Below are 17,074 nucleotides of genomic sequence, written 5' to 3' on the forward strand. Positions count from 1 at the left end.
CGTAATGGGTTATGTTTAATTTTGATTGTCCGTCGAGGTACAACGCTTAAAATAAAAATGGCAATTTAGATAAATATGAAACTAGAAGAGTAGATATCAATGAAAGTATGAATAACCTAGTAGGTTAAGAGCCTAATAAAAATCATTGATAGTGTGTTTGTGGAGGAGCTGGTATTTCCAGATTTGATAGCCTGGTTGGAGGGAGGTACTTCAGATTGTACATCTGTTCGTGGGAGTGAATTCTTAGTTTGATGATATTGAGTTAATATAAAGGAACTCAAGTCCTGCAGTAAATGGCCCATGTGAAGCATTTTTGAACAACGAGAACCAGCCGTTTATGGATACTCACGGATATACTTCTATGTTTTTGAAACAACAGACAACAAAAAAGGAGGACTCGGATTTTATTATTCGTATAATGTGCCAGCTATCTGAAGCTATGATTTATGCATAAACATTGAATAGGTTCTTGAATCGTTATTTTTAGAAATTAGAATTAATAGCAACGAAAAGATAATACTTGGGGAAGTATATAGATCTCCAGGTGTGTTTTTTTTCACTTGGATCTACGAATGCTTCTTTTTCAAATTTAGGAAGAATTTCTTTTGAAAATTTCCTCTGAAAAATCAGAAATAGTTCTAATGGGCAACTTCGACACTGACTTAAAGGATATGTCACATAGTCAAACTTCCGATCCTTTGTCGCTGGTAATTTCATTTGGACTAGTTCCTTGAATAAATTTACCGACACGGATTTCAAGTCAAATATTAACTTTCATAGATAACATTTTCACTTCACTGGATTTCTAAATGACAAATAGTTCAAGATAAACCGATATTTTTATATACACCAGCAGAGCTTGTCCCACTCAGGGAAACTCTGAATACTACTTCGTGGGATTTTTTACTATCTGAAGAAAGTAATTTAGGAAATTATGAGAGGATATTAGTTCAGCTTTATTATAATTTCAAAAGTAAGTTTATGGAACATTGTTGTAAACCTCAAACTAGCTGATTTAAAAGATCAACACCCATGCCCCATGTACAACAGTTCGTATTCTAAATTCAATAAAAAGATAGGAAATTATACCGAAATAAGCTAAAATCACTAAAACACAAAGTTGAAGTGGCATATTTTACTCGGAGACTTGTTGGTTCTGGAAACAATGTTAAGAAGACATGGGCTGTGATAAAAGAGGCAACACGATAAACAACAAAACCATTACGTTGTCCAAAATCTCTAAAAATAGAAGCTAAGTTCATCACAGATGAAGGCCTAGTTAGACATCAGCGGACAAATTTTTTATTGAGGTGGAGAAAAAACAGCGGAAGGCGTGCCTCCTTTTTCTAAAGCTCATTCTTGGAAACAGTTCCTTGGTCCTCTGTATTCTAAATCAATGGTTCTCAAGCCGGTCATGCAGTAGGAATCAGAGAAAATACTTTTATCCCCCAAGAATTTTTCTACCGGTTTTAACCAAAGTCCTGCTAAAATCATCAAATGGATTCTTCCAGGAATTATGAAACCACTGTGTCATAAATAAAACCTATTCTATTATATTCTATTCTATATGGTTAATAAGTCATTCCAACTAGGAGTATATATCATATGACTCAAAATAAGAAGTTTGTATCTGCTTTTAAAGAAGGTGGCCGTGAGGATCCAAGGAATAACAGGCCAATCTCTCTCTCTTCAGTCTTTTCTAAAATATTGAAAACCAATGCAGAAGCGGCAAAAGATTTATCTCGACAAAAACAGATTTCTTATAAATATCAATATGAATCTACTGCAAAGCAATCAATGGAGCATGCATGTAATTGGCTTTTTCAGTTTATATAACAGTCATTGAATTTTGGTCTCATACCGGCAGCCATTTTCCTTGATGCAAGCTTTCGACAGTCTGACCTGCGAGATCCTAATCGATAAGTTGCCTCATCACGGAGTTCGTGGGGAACAACTTTGCTGCAGATTATGTCAGAAATATGATTCCCGTATTGCATCAATCGCTACATCCAAAAAGCATGAGGAATTGATCACATTCGCAAATTACAGTTCGATAGGTGCACCAAAAACATCTAAAGATTCTTTTACTCTAAGGTTACAAACAATGATTGAGGAAATTTATTATTGGTTTTATAATGATCTTTTGGGTATGAATGTAAAAAATACAGACCTAATTATTTTACCCGTATAGATAAGATTTTACTACAGTAATGGAGTTTCTTACTTCAAAAGGTCTTATATGCCACCCACCTGACCAATACATGAGATTTCTTAGAATTCTTCTGACTGAAGATTTAACATTCAAGCCCCTTATTCAGATAACAATAGTTAAGGTTTCAAGAGGACTGGGGATCATAATAGAACTTAAACAAATTTGTCCTCTTTCTGTTCTCTGTCTGTTATATTTCTCTCCAATTTATTTTTGTCTATATTACTGCTCATCTGCACGGATTTCTACTTTTCTATTTCTACTTTCGCCTATGCATAATCTCCAGCTGAATACAGCAAAAGTCCTCCGGTCTACCACTTGTTAAGGCTGAAGGATATCTTTTACACTTTCTTTGAGCTCAATGGCACTCCTTTATTTCTAAAGAGATTTTTCAGCATAGTTTTGGGCACGTTTCAACGAGTGAGTGAGTCAATCCATACGCAGTTTTAAATATGGAGGATATTCTGGTTCCTTCCACGCCCTTGGTGCGTTTAGACCTTGGTCTTGCCTTTGTTCTGGGAAACGGCTGGAACTCTATTTATGTTGGGGTTCAGGACTCCCATGTTCTTTGTTTCGTTAAAAAACACACCCAAAATTAATTGTGTTGGAGAAAAATAGTTGATTGTAGAATTTTTTTAAATAATGTAGTGTTAAATTGGATATTCAATGCAGAGGAATAGGTGACTTTCCTCACTTAACTTGGAAAACAAAGGGATCAATTTAAGAAATGATAAAGAATTGCTATTTCAGAAAGTTCTTATCCTTCCATAGCTTGACTGAACGGAAAAAAAGTTTAAATATTCTCATACACCTTATAGTGATCATAATAAACCTTAAACGTTGAGGAGTAAATTAAAAGGCCACTTTCTTACCGAAAATAGCCTTAAGTAATGTAGGTTACACTATATTTTTATTCAGAAAATACATAAGGGCAAATATACAAGGTAAATTTGAGTTGGATTGGTAGCATAACATTATCTGGCGTACTTCTTGCGTGTTCTTACAACTTGCAACTATCTTTGGAGTTGTCAATCGTAACGCTGATGTTACACTGTCTAAAAGTTTGAATGATCGAAACGTTCGATTTAATAAGTAGGCTATGTTTTAAGTGTTTTGCATGCAATTTTATTAAATATTCCATTACTAATCTTTTATTTTATGCAATTAATCTGTAGACTTTGAAACTTTATTTTTGTTACTGTCGACCTACAAGCTCAATTAGGTTATGTTCTCACCAAACAACTTTATCTAGGCTTTTATGATTTGCAAAATGAGGTAGCATCCTAGTTTGAAAGGTATTCTGAAGGAAATACTATCAAATAGTTTGTAGTTATGAATTATTAGTATCCTATAGAGCAACCTGTGCCACAAGTAGGCTAGCTAAAATTCTAAAAAATAGAGTTTTGATTGTAATTAACATGTCAAAAGAATTGTCCATTTATACTGATAAAACTCATCAAGTTTATTGTCACTCACCAAAGTTTCTGGGCCTAAGAAAATTTATCTGATTCTCTAAAAAGGAGAAAATACATTTTCTAATAAAGAAAGTGATTCTTTATTAGGGATGAATCTGCAGACTAAAGTATGTCCCAGGAAGGTATTTTGAAGCAACTACCTCCACTCCTTCTCCCTCTAGAGGGCCCTGACCTTTGATGACCTTTAAAAATATGTGTGTTATAACAGTGAAACCTTGCAAATTAGATCTTTTGCTTAATTGAAGTACAATAAAATTGTTTTCAGCTTCATAACTTTGCTCAATTCCATTTTATAAGGTTTAAAGATATGCAAATACATTTCCTAAATTTTGAAAAAAAAATATTGATATGGCTCAAAATTCTACTCAAATAACAGGAATTGCATTTTCAGGACTAAAGGCAGAGAAAAAGAACTAATAACTGAAAATTAAGGTAAAATGTTGTTTTGTCAAAATTTCAATAGGTATAGACCTGTCAGTAGGCAAATTTCAGGGCCCTCTTGAGGGAGAAGGAGTAGAGGTGGGTACTTTAAAATACCTTCCCAGGACATACTTTAGTCTGTAGATTCATCCCTGAAACTTTCATTTTCCTAACCTTAACCCAAAGCAAGAATTCAATTAACTAAAATTTTACCATTTCAGCCTACCAGGGAATCCTACAGTAGAGGTTTCAAGCTTTTTCATGTGAAATTGTGCATTTTTCCTTATAAGACAGATCATAAATTCATGTTTATTTGTTTGTTTATTTATTGTTCTCTGAGGTAGATCACATCAAGCTATCAGTTCTAGAAAATTGGGAGGCTCATTTGATCAGGAATTAAAAGTTTCAGTGACTAAATTTGATGGTTATTACTCCATGTGGTTCAGGGGTAGATCTAGGATCTTCTTTTGGTGGGAGGGGGGCTGCATTAATAGGTTGTTTAGATAAACTTATGAATAAAGAAATACTCACAATTTAAAGGGAACCTTGACAATTATGCATTGTATATAAGTAGTAGAAATGGTCACGAGTTTAATTTAAATCTGGTGAGGGTTAAGGCTTTAATAGATTTGTTGAATTTAAAATGGTATAAAAATATTGATACAAAAATAATAAATTTTAAAACCATCCTGTCTTAAAAAAGCTGTTCACCATCTATAAAAAAATTATATTTAATATTTTCTGCATAATTTTTGTGTTTACACTTCTGACCACTATGGCAAGTGAGTTAAGCTTTTATTGTCAAAAAATAAAATTAGTCTTGAACCATCTTTGGTGTCATGTACTCTTTGTGACAATTTGTATTGGTCAAATCATTTAGCAAGTTGCCTAACTTTGTGGTATTGCTTAGTAACTATGAAAGTAATGAAGAGTAGGAAATAAGGATAAAGATACAACTTGTATATTTGTAAAAGATATATTAAATGCCAAATACTAGTTCTTGTAGGAATGTAATAAGAAATACAGAGCAAAGAGATACATAGAAGACATTTAAAAGGGGGATTTTAAGTATAGGCAATAAAGCATTGACTAATCACTGTTTCTTTTTTAAAATAGTGTTTTAATAAACAGAGTCAACTCAAAAATTTCCTAATCAAAAATTTTACTTTTCATAACAATGTAATGTATCTTTCCACTTCTTAAAGCTCTATATATATTGCTTAAGTTACTGAATTCACAATTTTATAAGAAAAGTATATTTCTCTATTTCCATTTCTGCCAATACCTAATGCATCTTAATTAGAATTCACATTTTTCTGATAATTTTGGTCTTTATTCAAGTATTTTAGGATGAATAAAAGAGGAAATACTAACAAAGAGCTCTAAACTGACAGGACTTGCCATTATAAACATTCACCATAATTGAGTTAGACATTGACCATGTAATAATATCTAATCAGAATTTTTACAGGACAATTCTCTTACTTAATGCTAAATCTGGAGTTGAATTTTAAGTCACATTTTTGTGCTCAACAGATGTATTGAGATTTAAATGTTTCAACTGAATATCTAAAAATCTCAAGATTAAAAAAAAATAATTAGAAATATACCACAGCTTGAAACCCTGAGAATTTAAATCACCAATGTATACCTATCAAATGCAAAAATAAAAAACACATAATTATATGTTCTTAAGGAGTATTTTGACTCATATACCTAGTTGTTTTTTTTTTCTCTCTCTCTCTCTATTCATCAAGAAGTCATGAAAACCAGAGAGTTTTGAAAGAAAGCATTCATTGCCTTTGTTGACTTCAGAGCTGCCTTCAATTCAATGGACTGGGATGCCCTATGGAGTATCTTGAAGTCCATCTGCCTGCCAGATAAGTATTGCAGACTCTTTGAAGCACTCCATCATAAAACAAACAGCTGGTTCCAAGTTAACAGCCAACAAAACCTGTTCTTCTGAATTTGTTCAGGGGTATGGCAAGGTTGTGCTGTTGTGCCCAAACTGTTCAACATCATCATAGATCACATCATGGAGAAGACAACCTTAAGGCTTGGATTTGAACTTAAATTTGGTGATTACATCCTCTTGGAGGCTGACCTTGCTGATGACCTGGCACTCATGGTGGAATCCATGGACAACTGGTGGAAGCAATTCACATCCTACAAGAAGAAGCCATAAAAGTAGGACTACAGGTCAACTGGGACAAAACCAAGATTATTATGTTGATCCATCCTCTAGCATTGCCAACCCTCCTGTGGCCCTGGACCAAACAACTACTGTTGATTGGGTTCAGCAGTTCATGTACTTGGGTTTGGTCATTGCTGCTGATGGCTTGTTTCTCCCTGAACTACAAGCAAGAATAGCAAAGGCATCTGCTGCCATGGGGTAGTTAAATTGTCAACTATGGTGGAAACCAAGTATTATTCAAAACACAAAGCTGCAAATCTTCAATGCCCTGGCTGGGTCTGTAATTCTTTATGGAACAGAAACCTGGCTGGCCACAATCACAGCTCTCAAGACCATAAACATGTTCCAAATGAATAGGCTTAGGAGGATAAAAGGCCTGAGATGGTTAGACTTTGTCATAAACAATAAGTTACTACAGTCAACACAGCAGACACTTTTTTTCATCTATATTGCAGAGCACACTCTATCCTGGTACAGTTGAGAATGCCATCACACCTACCTGTGAAAATAATGCTGGACTTTAACCCCACAGAAGCTGGTGAGAAACAACCCTGCTGCAGACCAAAACATTGATGGTCTGATAGTCTTTCAAAATACTTGTAGTTGGAAAACATCAATGTCAGTAGTGCACCAGCATTGGCTGCTGATTGTGCCTGTTGGAGAAGGCTGACATCACTCTCTATGCTGAGCCACGCCCGGCAGGAGACAGAACTCAAAGTAAGTCAATTGAGTCTTCAATCTACCTAGAACTTTTGCATTATAAGCCCCTATGAGATTTTGAACTTACTCATGGATTAGTAGGAAGACAAATCACCTTTGTGTCTAACTTAGGAATGACTGTCTTTGTGAAGGTTCTATTTGGATTTTTCAAGGGGTACAACAGGTTATCCAAAAAAGGTGTCTTTTAAAAAAAAGTAAAATTAAATCAAAAGTAACAAGTATATCTACTCTAAAAACAATTTTTCTTTTCTGTAGTCTTCATTAGTTTGGTATTTTTGTGTTTGTTTGTGTTTATTATTGTTTATGACAAAAGATACTACTTTTGTAATAGCCCTATTCTCAGGTGTGGTTATTTATGCTTATTTTAAGTTTGATTTGATTTTTTCTTTAAATTCTGGTTTGTTTTAGATTTCATCTGTTGACCCATACTCAACAGATTTCATTTGTAACTTTTATGTTAGACATTTTTATTCATCTTTGTTTTGGCTATTTTTAGGTTGTATTTATTCATCTTTCATAATGTCAGTTGTCACTAATTTAGCTTTAGATTTATTAGTCTACTTGGTAAAAAGTGAACAAATTATTTTAAATAAGTTTAAACATTCCTTCCACATGCAATAATTGCTAATGTTACAAACTGCATTTTAAGTCTTAAAGGGGTTTAAGTATATGGCAATACACAGTTCCTTAAGTTTTTTTTGTTAGTAGAACTAAGAAAAAAAAATGTACCATTTCAAACCTAATAATCACTGCCCCCCTAGTTTTTGAAAATTACATTTTTGAGGGATATTTTCATTAAAAAATTCCTTTTTCTGTATTGTCATTGAAAAAATGAAAAATTGACCCCCCCCCCATCATAAGTTTTGTGAATTGACACCTCTGTATGTTTGGTATTTCCTTAAAATCTGTATGTCCTTAAAATCCATAAGTTTCATTTGCCTTGGCTAGCTCAACTTTTCATCTTTTAGGTTTATGTCCCCAGTAAAATATGTTATTACTACAGCTGTGTGTCAGAATTATGACATTACTTAGACTTTTCCTTAGAGAATGAACTAAAAGTGCTTTAAAAGAAAAAAAAAATGTAACCTGGGAGAAGGGTGAAGCTGAATCTTAGTAATAAAATGCTAGCAAAATTTTTGTCTCTCATTGAAGCTTTCAAACTACAGAGCTATAGAAAATAATGTATCGAAGGCTTGCACATGGGCATAAACTATATAATATTCAAGAAAGTTTCAATGGAACATAATTGTTTACCTTATCGTTTGTTTCAATAGATCAAACAATAAGTGACAATCTAGTTTATATCCTGGGTAATTTTGGTTCAAGATTTCTTTTTTGAAATAACTACAATGACAGCAAAAGGTAATATAATGTAATTCCTCATTCAGCACCCTTTCATGGTAGGTGCTTCCATGGCTGTTGTATTCCAGTACCCCCCCCCCCCATGCCTAGTAGTCTTAGGCTATATATAGAGGTTTATTATTTTGTTGGTTGGCATTATTTTAATTTTTTTTTCTTATCAAAAGGTGCTTCAAAATGTCAGTTTAAAAAAAAAGAAGACAAAACCAGTAGCCTTTAGTGTATACCCTAGGGGTATTAAACAGGCTTTATGGGAGTGGGACAGGCTGGTTTACAAAGGTTGCAGTAGTAATAAATATTTTCAAAAGGGTGTTTAACTGCACCTCAGTCTCCTCCCTCCCTTTAATGTGTGAATTTAGCCCTAGGAAGCAATTCTGAAAATCTGTTGAATGGAAATCTTTACACTAAAGTCTATTAAAAATGCTTCTCAATTAAGGCAAATGACCCTTGTGTTTGAGCATTCTTTCTTAAAGGATTGTAAAAAAAATATATCAAACTTTAACGTAAAGAGTAAGAGTTGAGGAAAGGGCAGCATTGCTTACATACAGAATAGTTTCTGTTTGTTTTAAATTTTAATGTTAGCCTACTCCTTACTTTTAGTTTAAAAAATTAGTTTTTTTTTGTTTGGTCTCTCACCACTCTTCAAGTCAACTCAAGAAATCCTGATCTCTCCCCTCTCTGTAAAATTTTCTCTGGAAACTCTCCTCCCCACAGAAAATTCTCCTTGTGAAACATTTCACCTTGGCAAAATCCCCCTAAAAGAAAAGTTCATACATTTCCCAATAGCAAATACTATATGTAAACAACAGGGTAATTGCATTATTTACAACCCTTTCTCAGGGACTATGAGGGGTGGGGGAGGGGTTATGTCATTTCCAAAGGCATATGGGTGTTATTGGACCTTTCAATTATTCAGAATCAAATGGCTACGCCTTTGGAGCAAAAAGGAACCAAAAAAGTTGGCTCCTCTCCTTTTTTGTTGGAGCAAAAAGCAAGAGGGTTAGTTGCCTGTCTTTTTGATAACTAGAAAAGGGCGTTGTAACTTTTGACTGTTCCCTCTCCCAACCTCCTTGGACCATTGAATCAATACAATCACCCCTGGAAAAAAAACACATCCATCACCTTTCCTCTGGCAAAAATTACTAAATTTTACATTTTTGAAGATAGGAGCTTGAAACCTCTACAGAAGGGTTCTGTGATATGCTAAATCTGAGTGTGTGTTTTTCATTATAATTGCCTGACTTTTAGGGGGTGATTTCCCCCCTTGTGATGGGTAAGATTAAAGTTAATGAATTTATATATCTAGAATAAGCATAAAAAGCCAGTACATTTGGTGTATCTTTTATTTTATATCAAAATTATGTTTATTGGAGTTTTGATTACTGCTGGGCTGTTTGCTTGATATGAGTTTGGTATTATTTTGAGGATGGATGGTCTTACCATATTTTTCTCGATGAATCAGGGTTGATACTTCTTATAGCCTCAATAGGGCATTGCATTTAAAATTGTAGACAAAGAGATTTTGATCATAGTCAAGAAAAATAATTGAAATTATGATGAGGTATGTTGGTGGGCAGCATTGTCAATCCATATGTAGCTGTGTAGAAAAGTATTGAAAGATCATCTTGAAGCTAAAAGGGAGATGAATTCTGTTACCTTTTCTTGTATTATCAATCTAGATGCCGTTTTGGTTGGTCATATTTGGATGTCCCATTTGATTTGCTTTTGTTGGTCTATTCGTAATTATTACTCTGCCAGTAACATCATATTTTTTTTTTTGTGGGAAGTAAAATCCGTTAATTCATTCAGTGTTAATCTGGATTAAATATCATCATTTTCACGTAAACTGAGGCCAAAAAAGTGGCCTTTACAGTTTCTTAGACAAATTCTATACTAGCAAAAGGTTAGTTCATGTTGTATTACATTGTTAGTGGATTTATTTTTTATGCATGCAGCTAATTATATCATGTAATTGTGGCTGATTGTATATGTTAAAAAATATAAATAAACTTATTCCCATATTTTGTTTTTTGGGAATTAATAACTCTACTCTTAAGTTTAGCTGTAACTAGTAGCTATTTTAATATATTGAAAAGAAAAGATTTTTTGTAAGTACTCTTTTCTTTTCATTGTTCATGAGCAGCATTCTGATGACCATCATGCTTTAAGAACTTCATGATGTTTGGCCATCTTTGACAGAATGATAGAGGAATTGCTTGATTTAATGCGTTTAACAGGTTTAATGCTAGGTGTGTTGTCAGATTATAAGAATTTGTTTTTGAGTTGATTGTAAATATTCTGGCCTGTTGAGAATTTCCATAAAATTAGCCTAATTTACTTTAGAATTTAAATTTTGAGGATTAAGGCGCTTGAAATTCCAGGTTTAACTTTATTTGCAAAAATTGTAAAATGATAATTCTGCACATTATATATTTTACTGATTTTACTTAGTAATTGTAGATAAGCAACAAGATCAACCCTGGGTTCAATTAAAACTCCTGGACAATCATGGTGTCAGGATCCAGCAGACACAGAAGCACAGATAAGTTAAATTCCAGAAGAACTATATAATGAGCTTTTTCCACCATAACCAGTAAGGCTCATAACCATAACCAGTATGATTCTCGTTCTTCTATGTCGAAAGTATCTCGTCCGCATTATCATTTTGATTGGATTGCATTTTGATCCGCATTATCATTTAATTGGTCAGCATTATTTATTTGATTCTCTGTTGGTGTTGATTTGTATCTATTTATAGTTTTATTTTTTATTTTTTCTCTTATTGCTCCATCTTATGGGTGTTTTGCCCTCTTTTTGTAAAAGATGGGTTATAAATAAATTGAATGGAAAATAAAACATGGTATCTAGCCTGCATGTTTCAAAAACGGGTTCCAGTGTCTACTATGGTGCGTATTGAAAATTCGTTTTGCTTGTCTATGGAAAATCAGAAGCTTATTGAAATATTATGACATATAAGTAAATAACCACGTATTTATAAAAAAAGGTTTTCGATATTCACCAAAGTGAAAATTACTGGGGCTGCTTCTAACACCTCACCATTATCCCTACCCCCCCCCCGCACTTCAAACACGACTGTTCCTACCACACCTAGTTCTGCTGTCATGTTTATATTGTTTTAAAGCTTTAACTACTATTATTTTTAAATGCTAATAACTAGCATTACTACTATTATACTATGATAATTAGTAAACACAAAGAAATTGAATTAAAATAAAGAGAGAACCTCAAGTTTAAAATGAGGAGAAATTTCAACAAAAAATTGTCATTTTGACCTTCAAAAAAGGTTCTCCATTTTGTCCTATTGGCAGTGTTAGCTGTTTGAATGTGTGATGCTTTTTTCAGGATGTTCAATACAAAATTAGATGAACAGGAGATAAATTTCATAGCTGAAATAGAAGAGGCAGGTGAGAAAATTCTTAATGACAAGAGAGAAATGGTAGCAGTTTGTCAGCAACAAAATTGGTTTAGAGAGAGTGTTTGCTCATTACAGAAATCAGAGGAAGAAAAGATCTTTATGAGTTTTTGAATCTCCATGTTTAAGATACCTAAGAAGAATGCTTTGAAATTCCTTAACAAAGGGAATGAAGAACTTAAGGAGCAAGAAATGGACCTGAGAAAAAATTTGAAGGATTCGGTAATGGTTCTTAGTCAGATAAAAGATTCACCAGGGATGAAAGGTCTGAATTTGAACCCATTGAGTAGTGAAGAAAGGAAAGCTATTTCGGATTTGATTGGTGATTATGGTGTTTAATTATTAATTTACTACTAGTAAGTTATTACTGTAAATTTGCAGATGATAAATTAAAGCCAATTTTCAAACTAAAATGTATTCTACCACAAAGGAATCAACCCCCTTCCTACACACAGAAAAACAATTGAACTATGGGAATGTAAAAAAGTGGAAAAATTGTACAAATTCAGAGATTTTGGTGAAGACAAATGAGCCCAATGGTCCAGTGAACACATGCCTAGGAACAGTATTTTATTGGACTTATTTATGTATGATAGCTAAGTCTTTTTGTTCCTCAACCTCTTTTTTTACAGTGATTATTTTCAAGTTCTAAAAATCTATTTAACAAATTGCTCACAAGGTTAGTTTGGACTGCACTTTTATTCATTCAGCATATATTAGTCAAAGATATTCAAACTCACTAAGTAATAAGGAAAGAAAATCAATTTTGGATCAGATTGGTGCTTATTGGTTGAAGCATTAAATTGTTTCGTATAGAGTTTTAGATTAGAAGTTTCTCAACATAAACCCCGGAGACACATAGAAAGAGTTGCAGACGAAGCGCTTGTCTAATTTGAAATCAGGTAAAGGTACGAATGATTTGACAGTTTTTGTAAAAAAGAAAACTTTTTCTACTCCAGAAGGCTTAATTTAAAGACTTTTGGTTTGAAAAGGGTTTCAGTATGTAGGAAAAACATCTACAAATTTAATTGTTTGATTAGAAGTTTAAAATTTTATCAGAAAAAGGTACAAAACTCTGGTTTTCTGAAATTTGAGCGTTTTCACCTACAAATTCGACAGAACAAAAAAAATACCTGTTTTCGATGTAATTTGGAAACTAATTCGACACGTGCCGAAATACTTGGGGAGTACTTGTGGGTGAATCCTGGTGCATTTGACATGCCTTTTCTTTTTATTTTATTTCTTCGTTTCTCTTCAACTTTTTTCAATGTGTAAAACACTATTCAGATAGTGGAAGCAAAAACTGAAAACTTGCCTTAAGTATAGGGATGAAATTGGATAATCATATGGAGTGTAATTGTGTGACCTAGGTCTCCATAGCATAATGTGTGATAGTATAGTGTGAAATAGGTCTCACTATAAACACTATCTGGAATGGCCTACTTCCTCTCAGCTTTAATGGTCCAGCGAAGATGGTCCATCCTTTGTCTGGAAAGTCCAGAATTCTTGAAATATGCATATCCCCCTTAAGATTATTAGAAGTTTGTGACATCGAGGAGTTTAACATGTATCATTAGCATTTTGGGTAGGATAGGGCATAGGAAAACGGGAGTGAATTTCTAAAATTTTAAGAAGTTTATTGTCATTAAATTTGGCTTAGTGGAATTTACATTCATATGTGAATTCTTAGCTTTGTCCAAAATACAGGTAGGATTTTGATGTGGTCATTTTTGATAGTTCTATGACATACTTCAAGGATCAGTAAGTCATCTACATATTAACACCTTTGAGAGAACCTGACCAATTTCATTAATCAATACTACATACAAGAGTCGTCCTAACAAGGTTCCTTGAGGAATTCCACGCTAATAAGGGAGAGGTTCATTGAGAATATTTTGTATTTTACAGATTGGGATCTATTTGAACGAAAACAAATATAAAATTTACCAAGAGATGGCTACTTCAAATGTTTTCAGTGATAAATGAATTAGGGTGTTTTAATCAACCAAGTCAAATGCTTCAAAATATGAACATAGTATGAGACCAAGCGGCAGTTTTTCAGATGGTGGAAAAATCTAGTACCTAGCATCAAATCAATAAAACTACGATTAAAAAAAAACTTTATTTTTTCATGTTAAATATTATTACAAATAATAATCATTAAAATCACTCAAAGTTGAGAAAGTACCCGTAAATTAGACAACTATGTTTTTGCTAGAGGACCCTTGAATTTCGCCGTCAATTGTTCCTCATATGTTTTACATGTTCAGTGAAGTTTCGGCAGAGTCACCAAATGTTGCCAAATTTTAGAGAAGGTCAGATGTATCTTGATGTATTGGCGCTGATCCCAACTTTTTTTGCCAAAAAAAAGTGACCAAGTAACGACAGTTTGAACATTACATAGCTAACAAATTGTTTGGAGCTCATTTTGTGTCAAATACAGGAAACTGATTGAACTGAATGTTCAATTCTTATCTGGTTGTATCCGATATAATGTCCACGCTTCGGATTGTCAAAATATAACGACGGCTTCAAGAGATGGTGTTCCAAATAACGACTAAGCAGAGTTATCCTTTTTCAAAGAAACATTTCGACAGTGGTTCCAAAATTGCACTGTCTAATCATCGGTGCCTTTACCCTAGTTAGTAAAGCTAGCTAGTTACTAGTTACCCTAGTTACTAACTAGCTAGCTAGTAAAAGGGTGAAAGTACCTTTAACCTTTACTGCTTAATTGTAATGTTTCGTATGCAAATTGTTGTTTTCTGATCTGCTATAATTTTCATGTTTCAGAAAAAAAAAACAGTTTTAACGTCATTCATTAGCTCAAATTCAATTCTCTCCATTTACTAAATACCATTTTTGAAATTTGATGTGCATGGTTCTTTTTTATTGAATATACATTGAAAATTGTTGAGAGAAGGACAGTTTTTTTTTTTTTTTTTTTTTTTTTTTAGAGCAAAATTAGATCCACTCCCAAGAAGAAGTCTAAGTAACATCAAAATTCAGGCTCGGTGAATGGATGGATCTTAAACTAATGAACCCAATGATAGATATATCTTGTTTTTTTTTGTGTAAGTTATACTTGCCGGTTTGTCACAAAATTCTTGTTCCTGAGCAAACATACCTTAAGGAGTTAAATACAGGCTCTTTATTTCCACCTATTCCCGAATGAATTACCAAGCTTCTGAAATTGTGTCTAGTTCATTGTCAAAAGATGGATATATTAGCCAAATGTCCAAATCACTCACATTTTCATTATTTTTGAGTTATATTTCTACGTTAAAGTTTCCCTATCAATCAAACAGTTCGTGGTAACGAACTGTAATGAAACAGTTTGTGGTAACGAACTGTAAGTAAGGAGCGACCCGGCTCAATACTAACCAATATTCTAAAAAATGGAATTTTGATATCTATAGATATATGAAAAGAATTGGATTTTTGTACTGATTTCAAGTATATAAGTTTCATTAAGTTTAGTCTTACCCATCAAAGGTTACAAGCCCGAGAAAATTTGCCTGATTTCAGAAAAAAGGAATAAACACCCCCTAAAATTCATAGAATCTTAATGAAAGTCACACCATCAGATTCAGCATATCAGAGAATCCTAATGTAGAGGTTTCATGCTCCTATGTGCAAAAATATGGAATTTTGTACTTTTTGCCAGAAGAAACATCACAGATGTGTGTATTATTATTATTATTTCTCCAGGGGTGATCTTATCGATCCAGTGAGCCTAGAACATTGGGAGAGGGTTGATTCTAGCGAAAATTAAAAGTTCTGGCACGTTTTTTATGTGACCAAAAAATTGGGGGGCAACTAGGCCCCCTCCCATGTCACTTTTTTTTTAGAAAATCCTCTGATCAAAACTCCGAGATTGCTTTTTGTTCAGCATAGTTCAAAGGCCTAATAATTATGTCTTTGAAGATGAAACGACCCCCCCCCCCCCAAAGCCCCTGGAAAAAGATCTTTAAGTTATAAAAAATGCCCATTGTTCATATATAGTATTTTTTATTTAGAAGTATGGCTACATTTTTTTGGGTGGGAAGGGGAGGACGAATTTTTGCTGGGGCGACTTTGCACAGGGACAATTTTTCATGGAGAGGGATCTACCTAGGGATGAATTTTTCAGGGGAAATTGTATACTTCGGGAATTTTCCAGAATTCCTATACGAAATTTCTTTTTATATCTTGCTTTTTCTTTACTGACTCAATTTTACGCGTGGAGGTTTTAAGGGTAATTTTCCGGTGTAAGTTTTCTCCAGGATTATATTGCCCAGAGGATATTTCGGTGGGGAGAGTTTTTTCGTGGAGGTGGGGCCAGATTTCCTGGTGTTGTTTAAAAAACGATAAGAAATTAAGAAAAAACAAGTTTTTTCAACAAAAAGTAAGGAGCATTATCAAAACTTAAAACGAACAGAAATTTTTACGTATGCGAGGGGTTGCCCCCTCCTCAACACCTCGTTCTTTTTCGCTAAAGTTTAAATTTTGTCCTAAATCGTTAAAAACGACTCCTGAAACACATGGGTTGTATAAGTAACTTTTGAAGAAATGCCGAAAAAACTTAAACGTGAAGAGCGAGGTGTTGAGGAGGGCGTGACCTCCTCCGAGGTGTTTAGTAAGTAATAAATCTATTGTATTTGTGTCATTTTTGTGTGTTTAAATTGAATTTAGTGATAGGGAAAATAGCCCGTTATCACAAGGCTCTTTGGTATTTGATGGCTCACAGTGGCAAGCTATGTAAATAAAGTCACACTCTCCAACTTAAACTGCAAAAAAGAAACAGTTGAAAAAACGCTAGATTTACCCAAAAAATTGTTGGTTCTTTTTAGAAAGACGATGAACATACTTAAATGCGACCTACACATAGTAAATAATTGGTGAATATAACTACGTTTGATAATAGTATGACATTTAAATGAAACAAGAACCTTTGATTCTTTTCTAATCTACGAAAAATGCACTTTTTTTTAAAGAGTTGCTATTTAAAATTTGTTTTACTGTATCTGCTCACTTTTTCTCACATAGAACAAAGCAACGCTTTGCATCTACCATCGCCATCGTTGCTGGGTTAAGACTTTGTGGGAGCCATGTGCAAATGAAATCTCCGGAACTTTGGTTATTAATACTGGAAAAGATCCTGTGTACCAGCAAGGAGGGGAATATCTCCCATATTGGTCTAAAAGAATCCTTTCTGAAAGAAAATTGAAGCTAAAAATTCACTTTTTTGCGCTTTAAAAGCTAATGTGTTTCATGGCTAATTAAAA

At 33.6% G+C, this 17,074-nt stretch overlaps 1 long non-coding RNA gene across 6 annotated transcripts in view; it reads left to right on the forward strand.

Moving 5' to 3' along the window:
• Positions 1 to 3,242: 3,242 nt before the first annotated feature.
• The window catches only part of LOC136040287 (uncharacterized), a 35,058-nt gene continuing 21,226 nt past the window's right edge, over positions 3,243 to 17,074 (forward strand). For 2 of the 6 annotated variants that reach the window (XR_010620678.1, XR_010620681.1), the window contains exons 1-3: positions 3,243 to 3,301; positions 10,838 to 11,082; positions 11,741 to 12,718. This is a non-coding gene — a long non-coding RNA (uncharacterized LOC136040287). Of the gene's footprint in view, positions 3,302 to 4,223; positions 7,016 to 10,828; positions 11,083 to 11,740; positions 14,452 to 17,074 lie in introns of those variants that run through there. The other 4 variants (XR_010620680.1, XR_010620676.1, XR_010620677.1 and 1 more) reach the window with 4 other exon arrangements.

Source organism: Artemia franciscana, chromosome 20, assembly GCF_032884065.1.
Source record: "Artemia franciscana chromosome 20, ASM3288406v1, whole genome shotgun sequence".
Lineage (NCBI taxonomy): Eukaryota > Metazoa > Arthropoda > Branchiopoda > Anostraca > Artemiidae > Artemia > Artemia franciscana.